We start from the raw sequence: 27,099 nt of genomic DNA, 5'->3' as shown, positions 1-27,099 counted from the left end.
TAAGTGATGGTTTGTTCCAACAAACACTCGCAAAGGCATATGAAATCTGTTGGTCTTGTAAGTTGTGTCAAATGTTACGCAATCGCCAAACTCTTGATACACTCCTCGGCAACTTGCATTGGACCAGAAAATATTTTTAGCTGATTTGTCATTGTCTACTTGTATGTCATAGAAAAACACATCATTGATTGCATTCATGTCTTTAAAGAAAGATACAAGTTTCAATACATCGTCCAAATCATCTTTCCTTGAATTCATGGCTTTCCTCCAAATTAAATGCAAACATGCATTTGTTATTTTTGCTAGCAAAGGGTTGTGACTTAGGATGCTATGTACATTGCAGTATGTGCATTTTTGAATACTTGCTGGTTAGTAGGTCTCGTCTGGTCATGCTTAGGAAGTAGCTTCCATCTTCATTTTCAGATAGCATAGACATGATTGTTGTGTGCTTGACATCATGGTACTACAGAAGCTTTACATACTCCAAAATAGTGGGGTCATAATTCTTGTGTGAGTGCATGCAAAACCTGACAAAACAAACACATGCTACATCCAAACGAATCACGGAGATTGGATGGAGAGCATCCAGTTGACAATGTCAGCGGTCCATAGCTCAACTATCAGCTAAAGCATGAATCATATGGAGGAAAATATCTATCTCAGCTCTGAGGGAAAAGCCATGCTGCTGGCGTTTTGAGGTCCTTGCATGATCCTGTCGGAAGTGGTATGAAGAAACACTCCCCATCCCTCATGTCATATACCGCACAAGAACTTGGCGCATCCTTCCAGAACCAGTCACAGCTGCCATCATCCATGAAGTAGATGCAATCCCCCTTCAGCTTGTACTGAGACACGTCAACAGATTGGGATGAACTTTGGCTGAGGAACAATGCCTGGTCATCCCCAACACTGCTCACCTTCACCCAACTTCGAGACTCGAAGTCTGACTGACACACATCAAATTCGATCCCTACTGGCTTGATACCACCAATCGTGTCATTATCACATATACCAAGTATTGTTCTCTTTACCAGCGGTAGTGCACCATGAGATTCAACTAGATACGACTCAAAGTAAGAGATGCCACCTTGGATCAACTTAAAGACATAGGGGCAGCATCAAGTAGACGCTCGATCCGAGAAACCCTTAACTTGCCATTATCATTGTCCTGTCTGACATTGATTGCCAAAAGGTCGTTGAACTCGTCAATGACATACAACATACCTTCATAGAACATCATGTCTATGACCGACCCTTTGCTGCCAAGTCCACTCACCAGCCATGTGGTTGAACCCGGTTGGCAGTACGCAACAGTGCAAAGAGGCCCAATGTCAATGATGGCAGCAATAAGGAGTTCCGAGCACCTGATTACCTTGCGCAGAGATATCACAGTATCCATCTGTAGTAGAGGACCAGCCATATCTTCATCCAGGACATTGCCACCATTAATAATTCCAACAGGCTCATCCACAAGACAGAAAGAAGATAGGTTAGGAAGCGTTAAGGTGATCTCGGAGAAGGGGTCCATTAGGAAACAGGTGCCATTGTGTGCGAAGGCAAGCCAGTCACCATAGGAGATGCATTAGTTGGCACTGCTGGGGAGCTTGAAGGATTCTTTTTCCCCTTCTCCATGGGGAAAAACGAAGAAGGTACCATCAGGAAATGCAAGCCATGGCAAAGGTGGGGTCAGGCAATGCTCTTGTCTGGAGAAACGCCAATGGTGACATACAGCAGCGAAGCGCACACGGTCGGCGTGGGAAGGGAGGCGACGAAGGACCTGACCAGCAAGCTCAGATGGCAGCGCGGACCATGATTGTGGATGGTCTGTCTGCAGCTTCTTGGCAAACGACATCTGCTTCACAGAAGAAAAGATCACTTGTCAGGCTTGTATCACAAGATTACCACAACGAGATGAGAGGCAGAGATTTTTTGAAAAGATCAGAGGCTGAGATGGTACGCAATATGTCAATACCACAAATCTGATGTGATCCATATGCTTCTACAATTTCACAGTTTAAGAGGTAATCAACAATAGGATTCTCTTTGTTCATCTCAAGTTTCTTGCCTGATGCGTCCTCCGAAAGTCAAATCTTTTTCACACAATTAGGAATTTCATAACAGCTAATCACAGTGCATAACGTGTTTCCACTCATGAATAGAAAATCAAATCTAGAAATGTTTCAGTTTGTACTGTAAGTGGAAGTAACCCTCCGTTCTGGAAAAACAAAAGATAGCCTCTTCTGAATTAACCTACGGGCGACACTAATCCTTCAGTGAAAATCGAGCAAACCACCTCTAATCAATTCCCAATTTATCACTTCTCAGAAAAAAAATCCCCAATTTATCATCACAAGGTCAGCACGCCACCTCGTACCGATGAATCATGCCGTCACTCGGGGAGGTGAATCAAGAACCCTAACTACATCGGGTCGGAACAAGTAGAGCACAAGGCATCTCCACTCCTAAAGCATGGGCAGTTGGCGTGTGCGGAATCAAGAACACGGCGGCTACGGGGACCAAAACCCTAACCAAAGAAAACATCAAAACCTGGAATCAGGCGAGAGCACAAGCCCCCAGCTCCGCCAAATTAATGCTACTAGAAATCTCGAAGTTTTACCAGGTTTTGAGTTGGCCCCGCGGCGTCGCCGTCGCCGTCGCCGCCAGAGTCGTGGGGATGGGATTGAGCGAAGTCGGAGAACTGTGGAAGGCTTAGGGCACTCTATATGGGCCGCAAATGTCGGTGTCACACGTGGGCTGGCTCCCTTCTACTACTGCTTTACAACGTTTTGTTTTTGTTCTCTCCAGTTTTCCGACGGAAACATATTATTGCACGACCAAAAAATATTCATGAACGAAAATTAATATTTTTAAAAATGTGCACGGATTTCAAAAATCATGAATTAAAAATTTTCTCATGGGGTTTTTTAATTATTGATAAATAATAAAAAATGTTTACAAATTTATTTTTATTTTTGCGTATGAAAAAACACATCTTTTTTAAAATATGTTTACAAATTTTAAAACGTTCATAATTTTTAAAAGTTTTCATGTTTTTATAAATGTTTGTGAATTTTAAAATTCTATGGATCTTAAAAAATTCGGCTGCAAGGAAGAGACGAAGTCAAGTCCTTGTGCTCCAATACACGATGGGTCGGGGGTAGATCACCATGGCAGGGGTGAAGCGGAAGTCCCCGGATACCAAGAGCATGATTGCAATTTTCAAGGTATTATTCACCCGGAGCGATGTTTCGCGGAGGAGTAGTGCCTCTCGAAACCTATAGCCCATCAGCACGCTTGTTCACTACGGAGACCTTGCCTTGAACACTCCCCGATGCCCTCTCTTGCTCGGGATGCACATGTGTCCTCCTCTGCAGCCCACGTGGGGTTCTGCTATGGTGAGAGGGCTTGCTCTTGCTGGAACATCTGATGCCTCTCCTCCTTAATGGTCCTCGCCATGATTCGTGTGACCATCTTCAGCCTTGCTTTCTCAGTTGCATGCTCTGCGGAATCCAGTAACACCTTTAGGTATTAGCCGGGAATCCATCATCGAGGGGAGCGGATCACAGAGTGGGTGTGGAGGATGCCGGAGATCGAAAATCTCCTAGATCTTGGTGAGGTTGCTCTTAGAACTACCCCTAGACTCACTCCTGAGTGAGTTGGGGAGTGACCTCTCGAATGCAGGAATGAGCATGTATGAGTAGGAGTGGAGTGGTAGTGGAGCTCGCCGGTTGGAGGAGAAATGCGGGGAGTGGGTCGGGTGGTCGATGGAGTCACGAGAGTGATATTTTTTTCGTGTATATGAAGGTGGTTAGTTTCCGAGACACTATCTGGTAGACTTGGTATATATCTATTCCCATGGGGTATAACCATCCGATAATATACAATAACTCACAAACAAGTCTCATGTCAGTACATAAAATGATGTTATGATTGTTCAAAAAAAAAGTTTGGTCAATTATGTAGCTTCAGTGATTGGGCATGCGGTTGTGCAGCCTAACGATCCGAGTTCAATTCCTAGAATTGACAGGTGATGCACAGGGGTTTTTCCCCATTTATTGAGGATTAAGTATGATGTGTGGTGACACCACTCATCAAAAAATATCTTGATACTCATTTAAAAATTTCTGAGGACCATGTTTATCTTGGTACTCATACTAAAATGGCCATATGCATCCCTAGTTGGTGCAGAGGCCGGGGAAGTGAAATTTCTCCCCCAATTTTTAGGATCAATCAGTTCCAAGCCCCCTGGCCCTGGTGCCCCCGCGTAACCCCCGCGTCGCTCTCCTAGAAGCGGCTCAGGCGGATCTCCAAGCCGCCGCGGCCGGCTCCCTCCCGCCTCTTCCCTCACCTTGCCGCCGCCATAGGGCGCCGCAGGCAAAGCCCGCACGGCCTCGGCGGTGGCGGGTTTGTCTTCTCTCGCGCGCCTCGACGGATCTCAAGCGGTGGCAACTGATGCGTGTATGTCGGCGGTGCAGGCCTAGGTGCAGGGCGCGGTCCTGTGCCTTACCTCGCGTGCCGGGGTCGCCTTCAACGCTGCTGGAGGCTGGCAGCTCCGGCTAGGGGCGGCGGCCGGTTCTCGCGGTGACCGGATGCTGGGGCGGTGGCCCCAGAGCTTGGCGGTGGTGGCGGGCACTGGGCTTGCGGCTGCGCTCCGACGTGTGTAGGCGGCAGCGGCCCCTATGCGCGGTCGACGGTTCTTCGACCTGGACGGCGCGGGGGGTGGCGGCGGCCCGGCGTGGCCGACGATCTGGATTTGGTTGGGCCGGGGCTCGCTAGTTAGCCGGAGATCTAGGGGCATCATCGTCTCCGACTCGATCTGCTTCGCTTCGTGCTAGTTCCGGTACAGGGAGATAGTCGTCATCTCCCGGTGCTGGCTACATGGATCTAGCGGCGACGGCTGGACCCTTGGTCTAGGCTTCGACAGAGAAGGCGGCGGTCCGTGCACAAGAAGTGGATGGAGTTCTTCGAACAGATTTGGGTGAAAACCTGCTCTTGGCTAGATGCCTAAGCCGGCGATGGCGGTGCTGTACGGTGTCGTTCCCTTCTTGAAGGCATCGCCGTGGAGAAGTTCTAGACTACGATCTGCTGCCTCAGGGGGAAACCCTAGATCGATAGATCAGAACACGGCGGCGCGTTTGTGTCGTTTCCCCTTGGGGGCGTCTTTCTTGGAGGTGTACGCGGGTTCGAGGGACCAGTGCACGATGTGTTTGGTGGAGCGGTGCTGAAGGAAATATGCCCTAGAGGCAATAATAAAGTTATTATTTATTCCCTTATTTCATGATAAATGTTTATTATTCATGCTAGAATTGTATTAACCGGAAACATAATACATGTGTGAATACATAGACAAATAGAGTGTCACTAGTATGCCTCTACTTGACTAGCTCGTTGATCAAAGATGGTTATGTTTCCTAGCCATGGACAAAGAGTTGTCATTTGATTAACGGGATCACATCATTAGGAGAATGATGTAATTGACTTGACCCATTCCGTTAGCTTAGCACACGATCGTTTAGTATGTTACTATTGCTTTCTTCATGACTTATACATGTTCCTATGACTATGAGATTATGCAACTCCCGTTTACCGGAGGAACACTTTATGTGCTACCAAACGTCACAACGTAACTGGGTGATTATAAAGGAGCTCTACAGGTGTCACCAAAGGTACATGTTGGGTTGGCGTATTTCGAGATTAGGATTTGTCACTCCGATTGTCGGAGAGATATCTCTGGGCCCTCTCGGTAATGCACATCACTTAAGCCTTGCAAGCATTGCAACTAAAGAGTTAGTTGCGAGATGATGTATTACAGAACGAGTAAAGAGACTTGCCGGTAACAAGATTGAACTAGGTATTGAGATACCGACGATCGAATCTCGGGCAAGTAACATACCGATGACAAAGGGAACAACGTATGTTGTTATGCGGTCTGACCGATAAAGATCTTCGTAGAATATGTGGGAGCCAATATGAGCATCCAGGTTCCACTATTGGTTATTGACCGGAGACGTGTCTCGGTCATGTCTACATTGTTCTCGAACCCGTAGGGTCCGCACGCTTAAGGTTTCGATGACAGTTATATTATGAGTTTATGAGTTTTGATGTACCGAAGGTTGTTCGGAGTCCCGGATGAGATCAGGGACATGACGAGGAGTCTCGAAATGGTCGAGACGTAAAGATCGATATATTGGACGACTATATTCGGACATCGGAAAGGTTCCGAGTGATTCGGGTATTTTTGAAGGAAATATGCCCTAGAGGCAATAATAAAGTTATTATTTATTTCCTTATAATCATGATAAATGTTTATTATTCATGCTAGAATTGTATTAACCGGAAACATAATACATGTGTTAATACATAGACAAACAAAGTGTCACTAGTATGCCTCTACTTGACTAGCTCGTTAATCAAAGATGGTTATGTTTCCTAACCATGAACAATGAGTTGTTATTTGATTAACGAGGTCACATCATTAGTTGAATGATCTGATTGACATGACCCATTCCATTAGCTTAGCACCCGATCGTTTAGTATGTTGCTATTGCTTTCTTCATGGCTTATACATGTTCCTATAACTATGAGATTATGCAACTCCCGTTTGCCGGAGGAACACTTTGGGTGCTACCAAACATCACAACGTAACTGGGTGATTATAAAGGAGCATTACAGGTGTCTCCAAAGGTAGATGTTGGGTTGGCGTATTTCGAGATTAGGATTTGTCACTCCGATTGTCGGAGAGGTATCTCTGGGCCCTCTCGGTAATGCACATCACATAAGCCTTGCAAGCATTGCAACTAATGAGTTAGTTGCGAGATGATGTATTACAGAACGAGTAAAGAGACTTGCCGGTAACGATATTGCACTAGGTATTGGATACCGACGATCGAATCTCGGGCAAGTAACATACCGATGACAAAGGGAACAACGTATGTTGTTATGCGGTATGACTGATAAAGATCTTCGTAGAATATGTAGGAGCCAATATGGGCATCCAGGTCCCGCTATTGGTTATTGACCGGAGACGTGTCTCGGTCATGTCTACATTGTTCTCGAACCCGTAGGGTCCGCACGCTTAAGGTTACGATGACAGTTATATTATGAGTTTATGCATTTTGATGTACCGAAGGTTGTTCGGAGTCCCGGATGTGATCACGGACATGACGAGGAGTCTTGAAATGGTCGAGACGTAAAGATTGATATATTGGAAGCCTATGTTTGGATATCGGAAGTGTTCCGGGTGAAATCGGGATTTTACCGGAGTACCGGGAGGTTACCGGAACCCCCCGGGAACCATATGGGCCTAGATGGGCTTTAGTGGAAAGGAGAAAGGGGCAGCCCAAGGTGGCCGCGCGCCTCCCCCCTCCCCCTAGTCCTATTAGGACTAGGAGAGGTGGCCGGCCCCCCTTCTCTCTCTTTCCCCCTCGGGGAATCCTAGTCCAACTAGGATTGGGGGGGGGGAGTCCTACTCCCGGAAGGAGAAGGACTCCTCCTGCGCCCTCCTCCTGGCCGGCGCCCCCCTCCCCCTTGGCTCCTTTATATACTGAGGTAGAGGCACCCCAGAAACACACAAGTTGATCCACGTGATCTATTCCTTAGCCGTGTGCGGTGCCCCCAGCCACCATATTCCTCGATAATACTGTAGCGGAGTTTAGGCGAAGCCCTGCTGCTGTAGTGCATCAAGATCGTCACCACGCCGTCGTGCTGAAGGAACTCTTCCCCGACACTTTGCTGGATCGGAGTCCGGGGATCGTCATCGAGCTGAACGTGTGCTCGAACTCGGAGGTGCCGTAGTTTCGGTGCTTGATCGGTCGGATCGGGAAGACGTACGACTACTTCCTCTACGTTGCGTCAATGCTTCCGCAGTCAGTCTGCGTGGGTACGTAGACAACACTCTCTCCTCTCGTTGCTATGCATCACATGATCTTGCGTGTGCGTAGGAATTTTTTTGAAATTACTACGAAACCCAACAATTTTCGGGGGTACCGGGGAGTTACGGGAATACGAGGAAGAAGCAATGGGCCTCATGGGCCAAGTGGTGGAAGAGAGGAGGCAGGGCGCGCGGCCCCCCTAGCCCAAACCGAATTGGACTAGGAGGCCGGCCCCCCTTTCCTCCTTTTCCTCCCTCTCCTTCCTTCTCCTTCTCCTTCCCTTCCTTCCCCTCTCCTACTTGGACTAGGAAAGAAGGGGGAATCCTACTTGGAGTAGGATTGCCCCCCCTTGGGCGCGCCTCCTCCCCTTGGCCGCCTCTCCCCCCTTGCTCCTTTATATACGGGGGCAGGGGGCACCCCATAGACACACAAGTTGATCTTCGTGATCGTTCCTTAGCCGTGTGCGGTGCCCCCCTCCACCATATTCTACCTCGGTCATATCATAGAGGTGCTTAGGCGAAGCCCTGCGATGGTAGAACATCAAGATCGTCACCACGCCGTCGTGCTGACGGAACTCATCCCCGACACTTTGCTGGATCGGAGTCCGGGGGTCGTCATCGAGATGAACGTGTGCAAGAACTCGGAGGTGCCGTAGTTTCGGTGCTTGATCGGTCGGGCCGTGAAGACGTACGACTACATCAACCGCGTTATCATAACGCTTCCGCTGTCGGTCTACGAGGGTACGTAGACAATACTCTCCCCTCTCGTTGCTATACATCACCATGATCTTGCGTGTGTGTAGGAAATTTTTTGAAATTACTACGTTCCCCAACAGTGGCATCCGAGCCAGGTTTTATGCGTTGATGTTATGCATGAGTAGAACACAAGTGAGTTGTGGGCGATATAAGTCATACTGCTTACTAGCATGTCATACTTTGGTTCAGCGGTATTGTTGGATGAAGCGGCCCGGACTGACATTACGCGTACGCTTACGCGAGACTGGTTCTACCGACGTGCTTAGCACACAGGTGGCTGGCGGGTGTCAGTTTCTCCAACTTTAGTTGACCCGAGTGTGGCTACGCCCGGTCCTTGCGAAGGTTAAAACAGCACCAACTTGACAAACTATCATTGTGGTTTTGATGCGTAGGTAAGAACGGTTCTTGCTTAAGCCCGTAGCAGCCACGTAAAACTTGTAACAACAAAGTAGAGGACGTCTAACTTGTTTTTGCCGGGCATGTTGTGATGTGATATGGTCAAGACGTGATGAGATATAAGAGATGATCATGTTTTGTTAAAGCTATCGGCAACTGGCAAAAGCCTTATGGTTGTCTCTTGCATAAGATGCAAGCGCCAAATAATTGCTTTACATTATCGCTATGCGATAGCAATAGTTGCAAGAGCAATAGTTGGCGAGACGACCACGGGACGACACATTGATATAGATCAAGATGATGGAGATCATGGTGTCATGCCGGTGACGATAGAGATCATGACGGTACTTTGGAGATGGAGATCAAAGGCACAAGATGATCATGGCCATATCATATCACATATTTTGATTGCATGTGATGTTTATCTTGTATGCATCTTATCTTGCTTTGTTTGACGGTAGCATTGTAAGATGATCTCTCACTAAATTTCAAGGTATAAGTGTTCTCCCTGAGTATGCACCGTTGCCAAAGTTCGTCGTGCCCAGACACCACGTGATGATCGGGTGTGATAAGCTCTACGTCCATCTACAACGGGTGCAAGCCAGTTTTGCACACGCAGAATACTCAGGTTAAACTTGACGAGCCTAGCATATGCAGATATGGCCTCGGAACACTGAGACCGAAAGGTCGAGCGTGAATCATATAGTAGATATGATCAACATAATGATGTTCACCATTGAAAGCTACTCCATTTCACGTGATGATCGGTTATGGTTTAGTTGATTTGGATCACGTGATCACTTAGAAGATTAGAGGGATGTCTATCTAAGTGGGAGTTCTTAAGTAATATGATTAATTAAACTTTAATTTATCATGCACTTAGTCCTGGTAGTATTAGCATATCTATGTTGTAGATCAATAGCTCGCGTTGTTGCTTCCCTATGTTTTATATGTGTTCCTAGAGAAAACTAAGTTGAAAAATGTTAGTAGCAATGATGCGGATTGGATCCATGATCTGAGGTTTATCCTCATTGCTGCACAGAAGAATTATGTCCTTGATGCACCGCTAGGTGACAGACCTATTGCAGGAGCAGATGCAAACGTTATGAACGTTTGGCTAGCTCAATATGATGACTACTTGATAGTTTAGTGCACCATGCTTAACGGCTTAGAATCGGGACTTCAAAGACGTTTTGAACGTCATGGACCATATGAGATGTTTCAGGAGTTGAAGTTAATATTTCAAGCAAATACCCGAGTTGAGAGACATAAAGTCTCCAACAAGTTCTATAGCTAAAAGATGGAGGAGAATCGCTCAAACAGTGAGCATGTGCTCAGATTGTCTGGGTACTACAATCGCTTGAATCAAGTGGGAGTTAATCTTCCAGATAAAATAGTGATTGATAGAATTCTCTAGTCACCATCACCAAGTTAGTTGAACTTCGTGATGAACTATAATATGCAAGGGATAACGGAAACGATTCCCAAGCTCTTCGTGATGCTGAAATCGACGAAGGTAGAAATCAAGAAAAACATCAAGTGTTGATGGTTAACAAGACCACTAGTTTCAAGAAAAGGGCAAAGGGAAGAAAGGGGAACTTCAAGAAGAACAGCAAGCAAGTTGCTGCTCAAGTGAAGAAGCCCAAGTCTGGACCTAAGCCTGAGACTAAGTGCTTCTACTGCAAAGGGACTGGTCGCTAGAAGCGGAACTACCCCAAGTATTTGGTGAGCAGAAGGATGGCAAAGTATTTGATATATACAGGTTATTGATGTGTACCTTACTAGTGTTTATAGTAGCCCCTGGGTATTTCATACTTGTTCGGTTGCTAAAGAGTAGTAACTCGAAACGGGAGTTGCAAAATAAACAAAAACTAGTTAAGGGTGAAGTGACGATGTGTGTTGGAAGTGGTTCCAAGATTGATATGATCATCGTCGCACACTCCCTATACTTTCGGGATTAATGTTAAAACTAGATAAATGTTATTTGGTGTTTGCGTTGAGCATGAATATGATTTGATCATGTTTATTGCAATATGGTTATTCATTTAAGTTAGAGAACAATTGTTGTTCTGTTTAGATGAATAAAACCTTCTATGGTCATACACACCAACGAAAATGGTTTGTTGGATCTCGATCGTTGTGATACACATATTCATAATATTGAAGCCAAAAGATGCAAAGTTAATAATGATAGTGCAACTTATTTGTGGCACTGCCGTTTAAAGTCATATTGGTGTAAAGCGCATGAAGAAACTCCATGCTGATGGGATTTTGGAATCACTTGATTATGAATCACTTGATGCTTGTGAACCATGCCTCATGGGCAAGATGACTAAAACGCCGTTCTCCGGGACAATGGAGCAAGCAACTGATTTATTGGAAATGATACATACTGATGTATGAGGTCCGATAAGTGTTAAGGCTTGCGGCAAGTATCGTTATTTTCTGACCTTCACAGATGATTTGAGCAGATATGGGTATATCTTCTTAATGGAACATAAGTCTGAAACGTTTGAAAAGTTCAAAGAATTTCAGAGTGAAGTGAAAAAACATCGTGACAAGAAAATAATGTTTCTACGATCTGATCGCGGAGACAAATATTTGAGTTACGAGTTTGGTCTTCAATTAAAACAATGTGGAATAGTTTCACAAACTCATGCCACCTGGAACACCACAGCGTAATGGTGTGTCCGAATGTCATAACTGTACTTTATTGGATATAGTACAATCTATGATGTCTCTTACCGATTTACCACTATCGTTTTGGGGTTATGCATTAGAGACAGCTGCATTCACGTTAAAAAGGGAACCATCTAAATTCGTTGAGACGACACCATATGAACTGTGGTTTGGCAAGAAACCAAAGTTGTTGTTTCTTAAAATTTGGGGTTGCGATGCTTATGTGAAAAAACTTCAACCTGATAAGCTCGAACCCAAATCGGAGAAATATGTCTTCATAGGATACCCAAAGGAGACTATTGGGTACACCTTCTATCACAGATCCGAAGGCAAGGCTTTTGTTGCAAAGTTCGGAAACTTTCTAGAGAAGGAGTTTCTCTCGAAAGAAGTGAGTGGGAGGAAAGTAGAACTTGATGAGGTAACTGTACCTCCTCCCTTATTGGAAAGTAGTTCATCACAGAAATCTGTTCCTGTGACTACTACACCAATTAGTGAGGAAGCTAATGATGATGATCATGTAACTTCAGATCAAGTTACTACCGAACCTCGTAGGTAAACTAGAGTGAGATCCGCACCAGAGTGGTACGGTAATCCTGTTCTGGAGGTCATGTTACTTGACCATGACGAACCTGCGAACTATGAGGAAGCGATGATGAGCCCAGATTCCGCAAAATGGCTTGAGGCCATGAAATCTGAGATGAGATCCATGTATGAGAACAAAGTATGGACTTTGATTGACTTGCCCGATGATCGGCGAGCCATTGAGATTAAATGGATCTTCAAGAGGAAGACGGACGCTGATAGTAGTGTTACTATCTACAAAGCTAGAATTGTCGCAAAAAGGTTTTTGACAAGTTCAAAGTGTTGACTACGATGAGAGTTTCTCACTCGTATCTATGCTTAAGTCTATCCGAATCATGTTAGCAATTGCCGCATTTTATGAAATCTGTCAAATGGATAGACAAAACTGCATTCCCTAATGGATTTATTAAAGAAGAGTTGTATATGATGCAACTAGAAGGTTTTGTCAATCCTAAAGGCGCTAACAAAATACACAAGCTCCAGCGATCCATCTATGGACTGGTGCAAGCATCTCGGAGTTGGAATATACGCTTTGATAAGTTGATCAAAGCATATAGTTTTATACAGACTTGCCGTGAAGCATGTATTTACAAGAAAGTGAGTGGGAGCACTACAGCATTTCTGATAAGTATATGTGAATGACATATTGTTGATCGGAAATAATGTAGAATTATTCTGCAAAGCATAAAGGAGTATTTGAAAGGAGTTTTTCAAAGAAAGACCTCAGTGAAGCTGCTTACATATTGAGCATCAAGATCTATAGAGATAGATCAAGACGCTTGATAAGTTTTCAATGAGTACATACCTTGACAAGATTTTGAAGTAGTTCAAAATGGAACAGTCAAAGAAAGAGTTTTTGCCTGTGTTACAAGGTTTGAAATTGAGTAAGACTCAAAGCCCGACCACGGCAGAAGATAGAAAGAGAATGAAAGTCATTCCCTATGCCTCAGCCATAGGTTCTATAAAGTATGCCATGCTGTATACCAGATCTATTGCATACCCTATCACTGAGTTTGGCAAGGGAGTACAATAGTGATCTGGGAGTAGATCACTGGACAGCGGTCAAAATTATCCTTAGTAGAATAAGGATATGTTTCTCGATTATGGAGGTGACAAAAGGTTCGTCGTAAAAGGGTTACGTCGATACAAGTTTTAGCACTGATCCAGATAACTCTAAGTCTCAAACTGGATACATATTGAAAGTGGGAGCTATTAGCTAGAGTAGCTCCGTACAGAGCATTGTAGACATAGAATTTGCAAAATACTTACGGATCTGAATGTGACAGACCCGTTGACTGAAATTATCTCACAAGCAAAACATGATCACACCTTAGTACTCTTTGGGTGTTAATCACATAGCGATGTGAACTATTACTGACTCTAGTAAACCCTTTGGGTGTTGGTCACATGATAATGTGAACTATGGGTGTTAATCATATGATGATGTGAACTATTAATGTTAAATCACATGGCGATGTGATCTAGATTATTGACTCTAGTGCAAGTGGGAGACTGAAGGAAATATGCCCTAGAGGCAATAATAAAGTTATTATTTATTTCCTTATTTCATGATAAATGTTTATTATTCATGCTAGAATTGTATTAACCGGAAACATAATACATGTGTGAATACATAGACAAATAGAGTGTCACTAGTATGCCTCTACTTGACTAGCTCGTTGATCAAAGATGGCTATGTTTCCTAGCCATGGACAAAGAGTTGTCATTTGATTAACGGGATCACATCATTAGGAGAATGATGTGATTGACTTGACCCATTCCGTTAGCTTAGCACACGATCGTTTAGTATGTTGCTATTGCTTTCTTCATGACTTATACATGTTCCTATGACTATGATATTATGCAACTCCCGTTTACCGGAGGAACACTTTATGTGCTACCAAATGTCACAACGTAACTGGGTGATTACAAAGGAGCTCTACAGGTGTCACCAAAGGTACATGTTGGGTTGGCATATTTCGAGATTAGGATTTGTCACTCCGATTGTCGGAGAGGTATCTCTGGGCCCTCTCGGTAATGCACATCACTTAAGCCTTGCAAGCATTGCAACTAATGAGTTAGTTGCGAGATGATGTATTACAGAACGAGTAAAGAGACTTGCCGGTAACGAGATTGAACTAGGTATTGAGATACCGACGAGCGAATCTCGGGCAAGTAATATACCGATGACAAAGGGAACAACGTATGTTGTTATGCGGTCTGACCGATAAAGATCTTCATAGAATATGTGGGAGCCAATATGAGCATCCAGGTTCCGCTATTGGTTATTGACCGGAGACATGTCTCGGTCATGTCTACATTGTTCTCGAACCCGTAGGGTCCGCACGCTTAAGGTTTCGATGACAGTTATATTATGAGTTTATGAGTTTTGATGTACCGAAGGAGTTCGGAGTCCCGGATGAGATCAGGGACATGACGAGGAGTCTCGAAATGGTCGAGACTTAAAGATCGATATATTGGACGACTATATTCGGACATCGGAAAGGTTCCGAGTGATTCGGGTATTTTCGGAGATACCGGGGAGTTACGGGAATACGAGGAAGGAGCAATGGGCCTCATGGGCCAAGTGGTGGAAGAGAGGAGGCAGGGCGCGCGCCCCCCTAGCCCAAACCGAATTGGACTAGGAGGCCGGCCCCCCTTTCCTCCTTTTCCTCCCTCTCCTTCCTTCTCCTTCTCCTTCCCTTCCTTCCCCTCTCCTACTTGGACTAGGAAAGAAGGGGGAATCCTACTTGGAGTAGGATTGCCCCCCCTTGGGCGCGCCTCCTCCCCTTGGCCACCTCACGCCCCTTGCTCCTTTATATACGGGGGAAGGGGGGCACCCCATAGACACACAAGTTGATCTTCGTGATCGTTCCTTAGCCGTGTGCGGTGCCCCCCTCCACCATATTCCACCTCAGTCATATCGTAGCGGTGCTTAGGCGAAGCCCTGCGACGGTAGAACATCAAGATCGTCACCACGCCGTCGTGCTGACGGAACTCATCCCCGACACTTTGCTGGATCGGAGTCCGGGGGTCGTCATCGAGCTGAACGTGTGCAAGAACTCGGAGGTGCCGTAGTTTTGGTGCTTGATCGGTCGGGCCGTGAAGACGTACGACTACATCAACCGCGTTATCATAACGCTTCCGCTGTCGGTCTATGAGGGTACGTAGACAACACTCTCCCCTCTCGTTGCTATACATCACCATGATCTTGCGTGTGCGTAGGAAATTTTTTGAAATTACTACGTTCTCCAACAGGTGCTTCATCATGCACATTGATGGTGACAGATCTAGATGGCTTGGCGCTCTGGAGATTAGGCGTCTGATGTGCAACGATGGACTCGCGCGGGAGGGTGACGCTGTCTGGCGTCGTGGTGGCGTTGATGGCAGCTAGACCGGGCAAGGTAGATGCAGCAGTACATCACTGAAAATGGATTGGTGGCAGGTGGCTGTAGCGGCCTCATACCCGGCAGGCGTCCTGGTTGAGGAGTGCGCCGGACTGGTGGGTGTCCCATACCCGGCAGGCGTCCTGGTTGGGACCTCAGGTCTTAGATATTAGGTTTGGCTGCGAGGTCTGTTTGGTATTAGGCCCAGACTATCGGCATCCCTTCATCAACTGGATAGGAGTAGCGACAGATGTTGCCTAGTAGGTGGCTTTAGTATTATTGTTGTATGAATTTGTAAGGTCTTGTGTGATTAATTAATAAAGTGGATGCATGCATCATCTAGATGCAGAGGCCGGGGATCTCCCTCCATTTTTTTTAAAAAAATTATGTAGCTTCAGCCGTATCTTCTTTCAAACCTTTCGAGCTATCGTACGATGGATGGAAGCGTCAACTCAACTTAGGGTATTTCCCTCGGTGACATGAGACATGCCCCAAGTCACTTTGTGATAATGCTCGCTTTGGTAACATGCCCAGAGGGAGATGTCCGAAGTCAAAAATTTGAATCATCACCGTTCCTTTCGTGAGGAAGATATAAGCAGCCCACAATCTTTTTGCGGCGACCGTGTACTCTGGGTGGAGGCGTAGTTTTAGATGTAGGCCGTGGCCACCACAGACGCCTCATGAAAATAAGGACATTACACTTCATGAAAATACTATGACTGACCGCACAGAAATGTGGGTGCATGCTAAAACAATGTTAATAGAGTGTAAATTTTTGTTAATGTAATTTGAAAAAAAAAACTGGTAGCATTTAAAATGTTGGTGATATTCAAAAATATTCACATGTTTCAAAAAATGTATGCATCATTTAAAAAAATATACAATGTAAAAAATTGTGGGTGACATTTCATAAAAATAGTTCATATCATTAAAAAATTAATCATACAATTTAAAAAATGCTCACGCATTTCAAAAATATTTTTGTGACATTTTTAGAAAATATCTATACAACATAAGAAAATGTTCACATAGTTTTCAAACATGTTTAATATCATTCAAAAAAATCCACATGTAAATGAAAAATGTTTAATACATATTGAAAAAATGTTAAGCATGTATTTGACATTTTTGAAACATGTGTAAAAATGTTTAATATGTATACAAAGGTACACAATGTGTATATAAAGCAGACACCAAAACAGTTATTTAAAAAATATGAATCAAATATTTGAAAAATCTTAAATGTGTATAAAAAATATTATGATGTATACAGAAAATGAATGTACAATGTTTATTAAAAATATAGACATATGTCGGAGAGAAATAAAGGACCGGTACATACTGAGAAAAAAATAAAAAAAATAAAAACGGGAAAAAGAGAAGAAAAACTGAAGAAACCAGGAGAAAATCAAAGAAAATCGCTGCAAAGAGTGAAAACCCAATTAAAACCCACACAGAAAAAAAAAACTTGCGACACTGTAGAGTAATGGAACGGCCCAGTAACGCGCTTTCACGCTTTTTTTTTTAATACTGAATCTACGTATGCGTGGTCCGTTCGAGCGCACACGCATGGCGCGTCTTTGTCTTGCCTTAAGCGCACACAGACATACATACATCAGCCACACACACTACGCATTCCTTTTCTTGCTTATATTTTGAAATATTCAAAATACATATACTTCAAAACAAATAATTCACTTACATTTATCGGCATACCTGATCGCTGCCCTAATTGTAGCGGCCAGTCGGTGTCGCCGGTGACTCGTCCCCTGCTGCACTTCTGCAATTCCTCCCACATGTACCTTCCTCACATTAGCGCTGCCCAAGGTGTTGTGCTGCCTGCCCATCACATGTCGGGTTTGCTTCCGATCGTCATCACCACGAGGTCGAGCAGGTCGTGATTGGAAGCAATGAAAGGAAGAAGGGCGATGCAATCTTCTGCGTTTTTTTAGGGGAAAGCCACTTGGCGCACTTTATTAACTCAAATCAAAGTTACATCATTCACAATGTCCGAAAATAAAAACCCGGGGGGATCACCATCCCAAACAAAAGTAGAGTTCGAATCAAAACTATGTCTAGCTAGATTATGCGCCAATCTATTAGCCTTCCTAGGACAATGTATGAAAGAAACATCACCTATACGGAGAGCCTTTTGAAAGCAATCCGCCAAAATAGCAGAGTAAGGGCTCCATATTTCAATCACACCATTGCAAGCTTGAATAATTTCCAGTGAATCTGATTCAACAATCACCGGTTGACAGCCAAGGTCTTCCAACAGTTCCAGCCCTCGCTGAAGTGCGATCGCCTCCGCCATTGTTGCATCATGGAGATGAGTTAGCAGCCACGAAGCCTCCGCCACAGCCCACAGCCTCACCATGACTGTTTCGGAGAACAGCAGCTGCGGCACCCGTACCATTCTCAAAGTAAGTTGCATCGACGTTTAGCTTGTACGAGTTACCTGGAGGTTTCATCCACAACACCTTCTCTGGTTCCTTCAGATTAGTGGCTCGACTGAAATTACTTGTGATTGCTAGGATAGCGAATGCAGTACTTGTAGGATTAAGAACTTTTTCTCCCTTCACAAACTCCTTCGCTGCCACCAAATATACCATGCGCCAACAATCAAAGACTCCTGAGGTTGTATCGCTAGTTTTTTTTTTCCTTTTTTGAGAAGAGGTTGTATCGCTAGATGGACAACGGGCACATGTGGGAGTTAAATTGGGCCTCTACGGGAGAGTCAAAGAGGCCTGCTGAGGTTGGCTCGGGCTGTAGAAGGCATATGCATGGCGAATCTATACCTAAAATAATTGGCTGTTGACTAGATAAATCACAACCGTAATAACTCGGTCCCACGGAATTAACGACTCCTAATTACTCATTAACGTGGAAATTTATAGGGAGTCTGTAATTAGTATAGGTATAGATAGATAGATATAGATAGATAGATAGATAGATAGATAGACAGATAGATAGATAAGATACTAGTCGTCAATCCGTGTGAACGCATGGGCTAGCCCTTGTTGGATAGATGTATGTAAGTTGCACTGCTATTAATACGAATGGAGGAATAGCCGGAAATTAGGAGTTGATTGTTAGTAATAACATGTGACAACATATATTGGTTACAGTGTGGCCGAAAGGATCTATTTGTTCCTTATATTCATGATAAGATAGTTTAGATTTGTGCATACTGTGTAAATTACGTTAGACTAATACTCTATTGTCTTGTTATTTTTTTTTGGGACTGGTTTTGTAGGTCTATACTCGCAATATCAAATAAAGGAAATGTTAGTACATAACTACATGAATGATATTTTCATGTTCCTTTGTCTATTTACTAACCAAGTCTCCAAGATCTCCAATTTATTAAAGGAAAGAATAATTAGGTAACATAATTTGAGCTCTTAATAATACTATCTATACCTTTAAATAATAGTGTGATTAAATCGTGTGTGCTTGCTAAATCCACTATCCAATACCTAGTGACCGTACTATTTTATGATAATATGTAGAAAACGTCTTCCCAAGGTCTGTGCTGTTTGGGAACTAAGCAAGGCTCTTACAACCTTCTTGACTATATTCACTAGTGCAGAACTGGGCTGTATCACCGGTTCGTAAGGGCCTTTAGTGCCGGTTCTGCAACCGGCACTAAAGGGTGGGGACTAAAGCCCCCCCCTTTAGTACCGGTTCGGCACGAACCACCACTAAAGTGCCACCACTTGGCACGAGCCAGGCCCGGTGCGGGGAAACCATTAGTACCGGTTGGTAACACCAATCGGTACTAAATGTTGGGGGGGGGGAGGGGGTTGGTTTTATTTGAAATTTTTCCTTTAGTTTTGTGTTTTCAATTTAATCTAGAGATTGTTTTTATATTATAATAAGTTGTTAAATCATTAGGCGAAAGGACCGCAGATTCGTTTCGACTGGATGCATGGATCCTAGCTAAGTGATCAAGTATATGCTATATCCATATTACTTGAAACTAATCTGTGGTTTCTTTCATAAATGATATAATAACTGATCATCATCATCATCATATTAATATAAAAACTCTTGCATCATATCATCACCAACAACAGTATACTAGCTAGCTAAAAATCATCATAGTCATCATTACCACTATTTAATCATCATATAGTCATTACCGCTATCTAATCACCACCAACACTAGCTTAAAGAAGAAACATTCACTTATACCAGAAGCAAAGATATCATCGAGTTCAACATGGTCATGAGATTATAAGCATTCATAAGACCACAAAAGCCAAACCACTCTTTGAGATTAAGTTCAGGACGAAGAACACAGACATGAGAGGACAAGTACTAATTAATTAAGAGCATGAACTAGCTTATAATCATTCCTGCTGCTCTCTCTCAGGTAAAATAGCATAGAACATGTATAGCTCTCCTGACTCATCATATTGGAGCATGCAGATGAACCTGTCTCCTAATCGTGGGTTGCTCTTCTGTTTGCTGCCCCCTAGTACTTCTCTACGATCGTTAACAATTTTGCTCCAATCTTACACTATTAAGCATTCCTCGCTTTTAGAAATCCTGTATGCACTCATGTGCATTGTAGGATGTCTTGGCCGTAAGCTAACCATTGACATGCGACCTTTAGTACCGATCCACTGAGGCACAACTGTGACCCGGAATCCCTGTTTAAGAACATCGTATAGTAACATTACTTAGCAATGAAGTTTAGCTTGAAAAATAATGTATGCAAAAGATGCACTGAGGATAAATAGTAAAAATCTTACCATCTTTCCTAAATACATGTGACTGTAGTTCAATACGATCACTATTGGTCGCACGTTTTGAGTACTAAGATTTTCAAATTCAGGAAAATAATTTGTCTTGACAGCATCAAGATCCTCAAGCCATGAAACATACACTAGTGCAGAACCGGGCAATAGCATCGGTTCGTAAGGCCCTTTAGTGCCGGTTCGGTAACCGGCACTAAAGTGTGGGCACTAAAGCCCCCCCCCCCTTTAGTACCGGTTTAGCACCAACCGGTGCTAAAGGGCAACCATGTGGCACGAGCCAGACCACGGGTGCGGTAGATTATTAGTACCGGTTGGTAACACCAACCGGTACTAAATGTTTGTGGGTTTTGGTTTTATTTTTTATTTTTCCTTTAAATTTGTGTTATCAATTTAATTTAGGATTATTTTACGTTATAATGAGCTGTTATACTTGATATGGATATGGATATGGCATATATATATACTTGATCACTTAGCTAGGATCCATCTAGTTCAAACTAATTTGCAGTTTCTTTCATAAATGATATATATATATATATATATATAATAACTCATCATCATCATCATCATCATCATCATTACATATTAATATAGAAATAGACTCTTGCATCATATCATAACCAACAACAGTATATATATACTAGCTAGCTAAAAATCATCATAGTCGTCATTACCACTGTTTATCATCATAGTTATTACCGCTATCTAATCACCACCAACACTAGCTTAAAAAAGAAACATTCACTTGTAACAGAAGCAAAGATATCATCGAGTTCAACATGGTCATGATATTATAAGCGTTCACAAGCAAATCACTATTTGAGATTAATTAAGTTCAGGACGAGAATACGAACATGAGAGGACAAGTATTAAGAGCATGAACTAAATAGCATAGAACATGTATAGCTCTCCTGATTCATCATACTGGAGCATGCAGATGAATTTGTCTCCTAATCGTGGGTTGCGCTTCTCCTTGCTGCCCCTAGTACTTCTCTGCGATCGTTAATAATTTTGCTCCAATCTTTCACTATTAAGCATTCATCGCTTTCAGAAATTCTGAATGCACTCATGTGCAATGTAGGATATCTTGGTCGTAAGCTAACCATTGGCATGCGACCTTTTGTCTCGATCCACTGAGGCACAACTGTCATCGGGAGTCCCTATTGAAGAACATCATATAATAATTAATATACTTAGCAATGAAAGTTTAGCTTCAAAAATAATGTATGCAAAAGATGCACTGAGGACAAATAGTAAAAATCTTACCATCTATCCATTATAGATGTGACCGTAGTTCAATACGATCACTATTGGTCGCACGTTTTGAGTACTAACATTTCTAAGCGCATGAAGAAAATTTGTCTTGACAGTATGAAGATTCTCAAGCCATGAAATATAATGACTTATCTCCTCGCAGTTTAGTTCAGCCCCGGGACAGTAGTAGGTCCTGTCTACCAAGCACCGGACATGTTTGCTTGAACCGAAGTAAGCTGACAATAGAAATTAGTTGTCAACTATTTTTGAATAAACAATATCAAAGACATAAACATGGTTGAGAAAAACTCACATAATGGTAGAACTGGAGGCATCTGCACATCGACCCATATGTCTCTATTACCTTCAGTATCATCTTCCGGACGAATATCAAAGGTGATAACCATATCAGGCTCAAATTCATAAGTCTTGCATAGTGCTTGCTAAGTTTTGCATTCAAAATGGGTGTATGTGTCTGCATTGTATAATTTGACGTTGAAAGTATACCCATGCTCGGTCTTCAAGTAAACTCTCTTTACCTCCATATCATTCATCGCACTGAAACCTATCTTATCCAAGACAAAAATTCGAGCATGGCAGGGGATGCGCTAGTAGAATAGTGAAAATTTAAAATTATAAGTTCAAGCAAATGAAGCATAAGTCATGCTTTATTACGAAAAAATACTTGCCGTTGTGACTTACTGTATCCACTTCGAATGTCTCATCCAGCTTGATGCCGAAGCGCCTATTATCAATAAGGAAATTTCTGTCGCACAGGCCGCGTTGGTCTTCATAGTGTTCGCACATAATGAAATCTTTTTCATCGTCAGACGACATTTCCTATGTTAATATAGGTGAAACATTAAACACTTACTATCTAACATTAATTAATATCTAACTAATTCTAATATTCATCTAACATTTGACATTAATATCTAACATATATTTCTATCTAATTCATCTAACATTTGACATTAATCTAACATTTATATAAACTAAAAATATATATAAAAAATTAAAAAAACAGAAAAAATAAACTAGTTAAGTTCTATATATAGGTGAAACATTACTAGTTCTATTATTTCAACTAATTCAACTAGTTCTATTAATTCAACAAGTTCTATTAATTAATTCAACTAATTAATTCAACTAAGCATTTACTAAAAATAAATTAGTTATATTAATTCAACTAGTTCAAATCTCATATACCTAATTAATATTTAACTTTTCTATCTAATTCATATCTAACATTTGACATTCATCTAATTAACAATTTGACATGCATTAATCTAAAAAACAGAAAATAGAAAATAAGTAAAAAAAATTGTGTGTGTGTATGTGTGTGTGTGTGTACGTACGAGCGGGGGCGGCGGCGTACGGGCGGCCGGCGTACGGGCGGCGGCGCGACGGGGGTGACGACGGGGACGGTGCAACGGGGGCGGGGACGGCCGGGGCGCCGCGCGCGACGACGGGGACAGGGACGGCCGGGCGCGCGCGACGACGGGGGCGGGGACGGCCGGGGCGCGCGCGACGTCGGGGACGGCCGGGGCGCGACGACGGCGATGGGGACGGGGGGCGCGGCGACGAAGACGGAACAAGAACTAACTGAAATTTTTAAGTGTTGTATATATAGAAGAGGCCTTTAGTACCGGTTGGAGCCACCAACCGGTACTAAAGGTGGTGCCCTGCCGGCACAAAGTTTAGTCCTACCTCGCCGGGCGAAGGGCAGCCGCACTGGTTTATAAACCCAGCCGCGGCTGCCCTTTCGAACTCCTCTATAAGCAGGCTTCTGGGCCTAACTACGGCGCGCTGCCCTGTGAGTCTGTTGGCCTCGTGGGCCTGAAATTGCACGCCCGTGTTCTAGCAGGCCCACAGGGCAGCGCCCCAAATTTTTTGATATAGTTTTTTTCTTTTCTGCTTTATTTTTTCTTCTATTTATTTTTGAGTAGTTTTTTCTTTTCTGCTATATTTATTTTCTTTTATTTATTTCTGAGTAGTTTTTTATATAGTTTTTTTCTTTTCTACTATAGTTTTTTTTCTTTTCTGTTATTTTTTCTTTTCTGCTTTATTTATTTTCTTCTATTCATTTATTTTTATATACCATGCCTTTCGGTGTAACAGATGAGTTTTCGTCTGAAACCGGCCCTGATACTTTGAAAGAGATTGTCCAGTTTGTACACGAAGTGCATCTGGTTTTTGCCATAACAGAAGAAGTCCGGAGTTGTAATAAGTTATTAAAAATAAAAAATAGGTGCAATGCTCGTTAATTAGCTTCAAGCCTTTCGGAATAGTGTAAACTGCACTGCACATAGCTTCATGCAGTCTACCATATTCCTCAAGGCTTGAAGCTAAGCAACGTGAGCATTGAGCCTCTTCTTCATCGTCTCTGCACTCAGGGCTTATAAACCGCTCCTAGTCCCTCTCTCTTGGCGAGGTGGGACTAAAAAATAGCTTACTAAGAAACTGTAGTACTGGTCACCCTTTAGTACCGGTTGGAGTCACCAACCGGTACTAAAGGTGGTGCGCTGCCTGCACAAAGTTTAGTGTCATTTAGCTCAAAATAAATCATTAGATGCATGAAAAATATCAAATGAAGGCATAAATGGTTGAAAATTGATGGCGTCGCTTTGAATGGTGCATACTGAATGCACAAAAAGTCTGGAGTTGTAATAAGTTTAAAAAAATGAAATGACTTTGTAACAGATGAGTTTAATTTCGTCAGAAACCCGAATACTTCGAAAGAGATTGTCCAGTTTATAAACGAAGTATATCCAGTTTTTGCCGTAACTCTCTCTACTTTTTTGAACAATCTATGTGGGTGAAATGATGATACCATGCCAAGTTTCAACTTTTTCAGAGTTCATTTCTAGTGCTTTTCAATTTCCAGGTCATTTAGTTCTCAAAACAAATCATTAAATGCACGAAAAATAGCAAATGAAGGCAAAAATGGTTGAAAGTTGATGGCGTCGCTTTGAATGGTGCATATTGAACGCAAAAAATATAAGATCATTTAGATCATGATCTTATATTTCTTTACAGTTTGAATTGTCAATATTATCTTATACATCAAAAATACTTTGATCATCAATGATCTTTTTGTGTACAATCTGAATTGTCAATATGAGTCCTCAACGATTTATAAACCGGTGAAGACTCATATTGCGGCCACAAATTCTACACATAGAGTTCAATGAAGACCAAGTGCTTGTGATAGTTTGAGAATAAACATATTTAAGGTGGTAAAAGCCTTGTTAGGGGAGCGAGGTGGGACTAAAAACAGCTTGCTATAACCTCATTAGTACCGGTTCGTGGTACGAACCGGCACTAAATGGTGATGGTGGGGCCATAGCCTGACCGCAGGCTGCCACAGCCTCTTTAGTACCAGTTTGTGGCATGAACCGGTACTAAAGGTTCGCCACGAACCGGTAATATTGATCGCCGCCATGAACCGGTACTATTGATCGCATTAGTGCTGGTTTTTTTACAAACCGGCACTAATGTGCTTCACATTTGACCCTTTTTCTGCTAGTGATAATGACTTATCTCCTCGCAATTAAGTTCAGCCCCGGGACAGTGGACGGTCATGTCTACCAAGCGCCGGACATGTTTGCCTGAATGGAAATAAGCTGTCAATAGAAATTAGTTGTCAACTATTTTTGAATAAACAATATCAAATACATAAATATGGTTGAGAAACTCACATAGTGGTAGAACTGGAGGCGTCTGCACATCGATCCAAATGTCTCTATTACCTTCAATATCATCTTCGGGACGAATATCAAACGTGATAAACATATCAGGCTCAAATGCATAAGTCTTGCATAATGCTTGCGAAGTTTTGCATTCAAAATAGGTGTAGGTGTCTGCATTGTATAATTTGACGTTGAAGGTATAGTCATGCTCGGTCTTCAAGTAAACTCTCCTTACCTCCATAGTTTTTTTAGGACTGAAACCTATCTTATCTAAGACAAAAATTCTTGCATGGCAGGGGATACGCTAGTAGAATAGTGAAAATTTAAAATTATAAGTTGAAGCAAATGAAGCATAAGTCATGCTTAATTACAAAAGAAGACTTGTCGTTGTGACTTACTGTATCCACTTTAAGGGTCTCATCCAGCTTGATGCTGAAGCGCCTATCATCAACTAGGAAATTTCTGTCGCACATGCCGCGCTCGTCTTCGCAGTATTCGCACATACCAAAATCCTTTTCGTCGTCAGACGACATTTCCTATGTTCATAGTTGAAACATTAATTGATAAACACTTATATTAGTAGCTAGCTAGTTCTATATTAATTCAACTAGCTAGTTCTATTAATTCAACTAGTTCAATTCAACTAATTCAACTAAGCACTTACTAAAAATAAACTAGTTCAATTCAATTAAGCACTTACTAAAAATAAACTAGTTCAATTCTATTAATTCAACTAGTTCGATTCAACTAATTCAACTAAGCACTTACTAATTATAAACTAGTTCAGTTCTATTAATCCAACTAGTTCCATTCAACTAATTCAACTAAGCACTTACTAAAAATAAACTAGTTCAATTCTATTAATTCAACTAGTTCAATTCAACTAATTCACCTAAGCACTTACTAAAAATAAACTAGTTCAATTAATTTTCTTACTAAAAATAAAGTAGCTATTTTTATATATAGTAAATTTAATATATCTAACATTTGACATTAATATATCTAATTCATCTATAACTATAAAAGTATTAAAAACTAACTCATCTAACATTAATATCTAGCTAATTCTAATATTCATCTAACATTTGACATTAATATCTGACATATATCTCTATCTAATTCATATAACATTTGAAATTAATCTAACATTTATATAAACTAAAAGTATATATAAAAAAGTAAAAAACTAAAAATAGAAAAAATCATTGACAAAAAATAGAAAAAATCGTGTGTGTGTGTGTGTGAGGCCGCCGACGCGCGACAGTGCCAGGGCGCGGTCGATCTCTTACAGCGGGGCGACTACGGGGACGGGCTGGGGCGCGACGACGGGGGCGGCAACGTCGGCGGAGGCCGGTGACGACGGCGGAGGGCGCGCGGCGACGACGGTGGAGGCGGCGACAAGGGCGGGGGCGGCGACGTCGATGGAGGGCGGCGACGACGGCGGAGGCGGCGACAAGGGCGGGGGCGGCGACGTCGGCGGAGGACGGCGATGACGGCGCGGCGGGGCGGGGCGTCTGCTGACGATGGCGGAGGGCGCGCGGCGACGGGGGCGGGCTGGTGCAGCGATGGGGCGGCGACGACGGTGACGGGGACGGGCTGGGGCACGACGCGGGCGGCGACGGGCTCGGCGACGGGGCGTGCGCGACGGGGGCGAGAAGAACAGATGAACTGAAACCAACCGAAATTTTCGTAAGTGCAGTATATATAGGAGAGGCCAT

General features: G+C 42.9%; 1 pseudogene across 1 annotated transcript; it reads right to left on the bottom strand.

The window, feature by feature from the left end:
- On the bottom strand, positions 1-27,099 carry LOC147988717 (uncharacterized; annotated as a pseudogene). The gene is made up of 4 exons (XR_015610927.1): positions 26,721-27,099; positions 23,083-23,294; positions 2,618-2,698; positions 1-1,852 (listed from the first exon to the last, which is right to left on the bottom strand). The product of XR_015610927.1 is annotated as an uncharacterized LOC147988717 (transcript).

The sequence above is a fragment of the Triticum urartu genome, chromosome 1A, assembly GCF_056163025.1.
Source record: "Triticum urartu cultivar PI428250 chromosome 1A, HENAU_Tu73, whole genome shotgun sequence".
Taxonomy (NCBI): Eukaryota; Viridiplantae; Streptophyta; class Magnoliopsida; order Poales; family Poaceae; genus Triticum; species Triticum urartu.
Note: the sequence above shows the minus strand (reverse complement) of the source record. Positions and strands in the feature narration are given on the sequence as shown.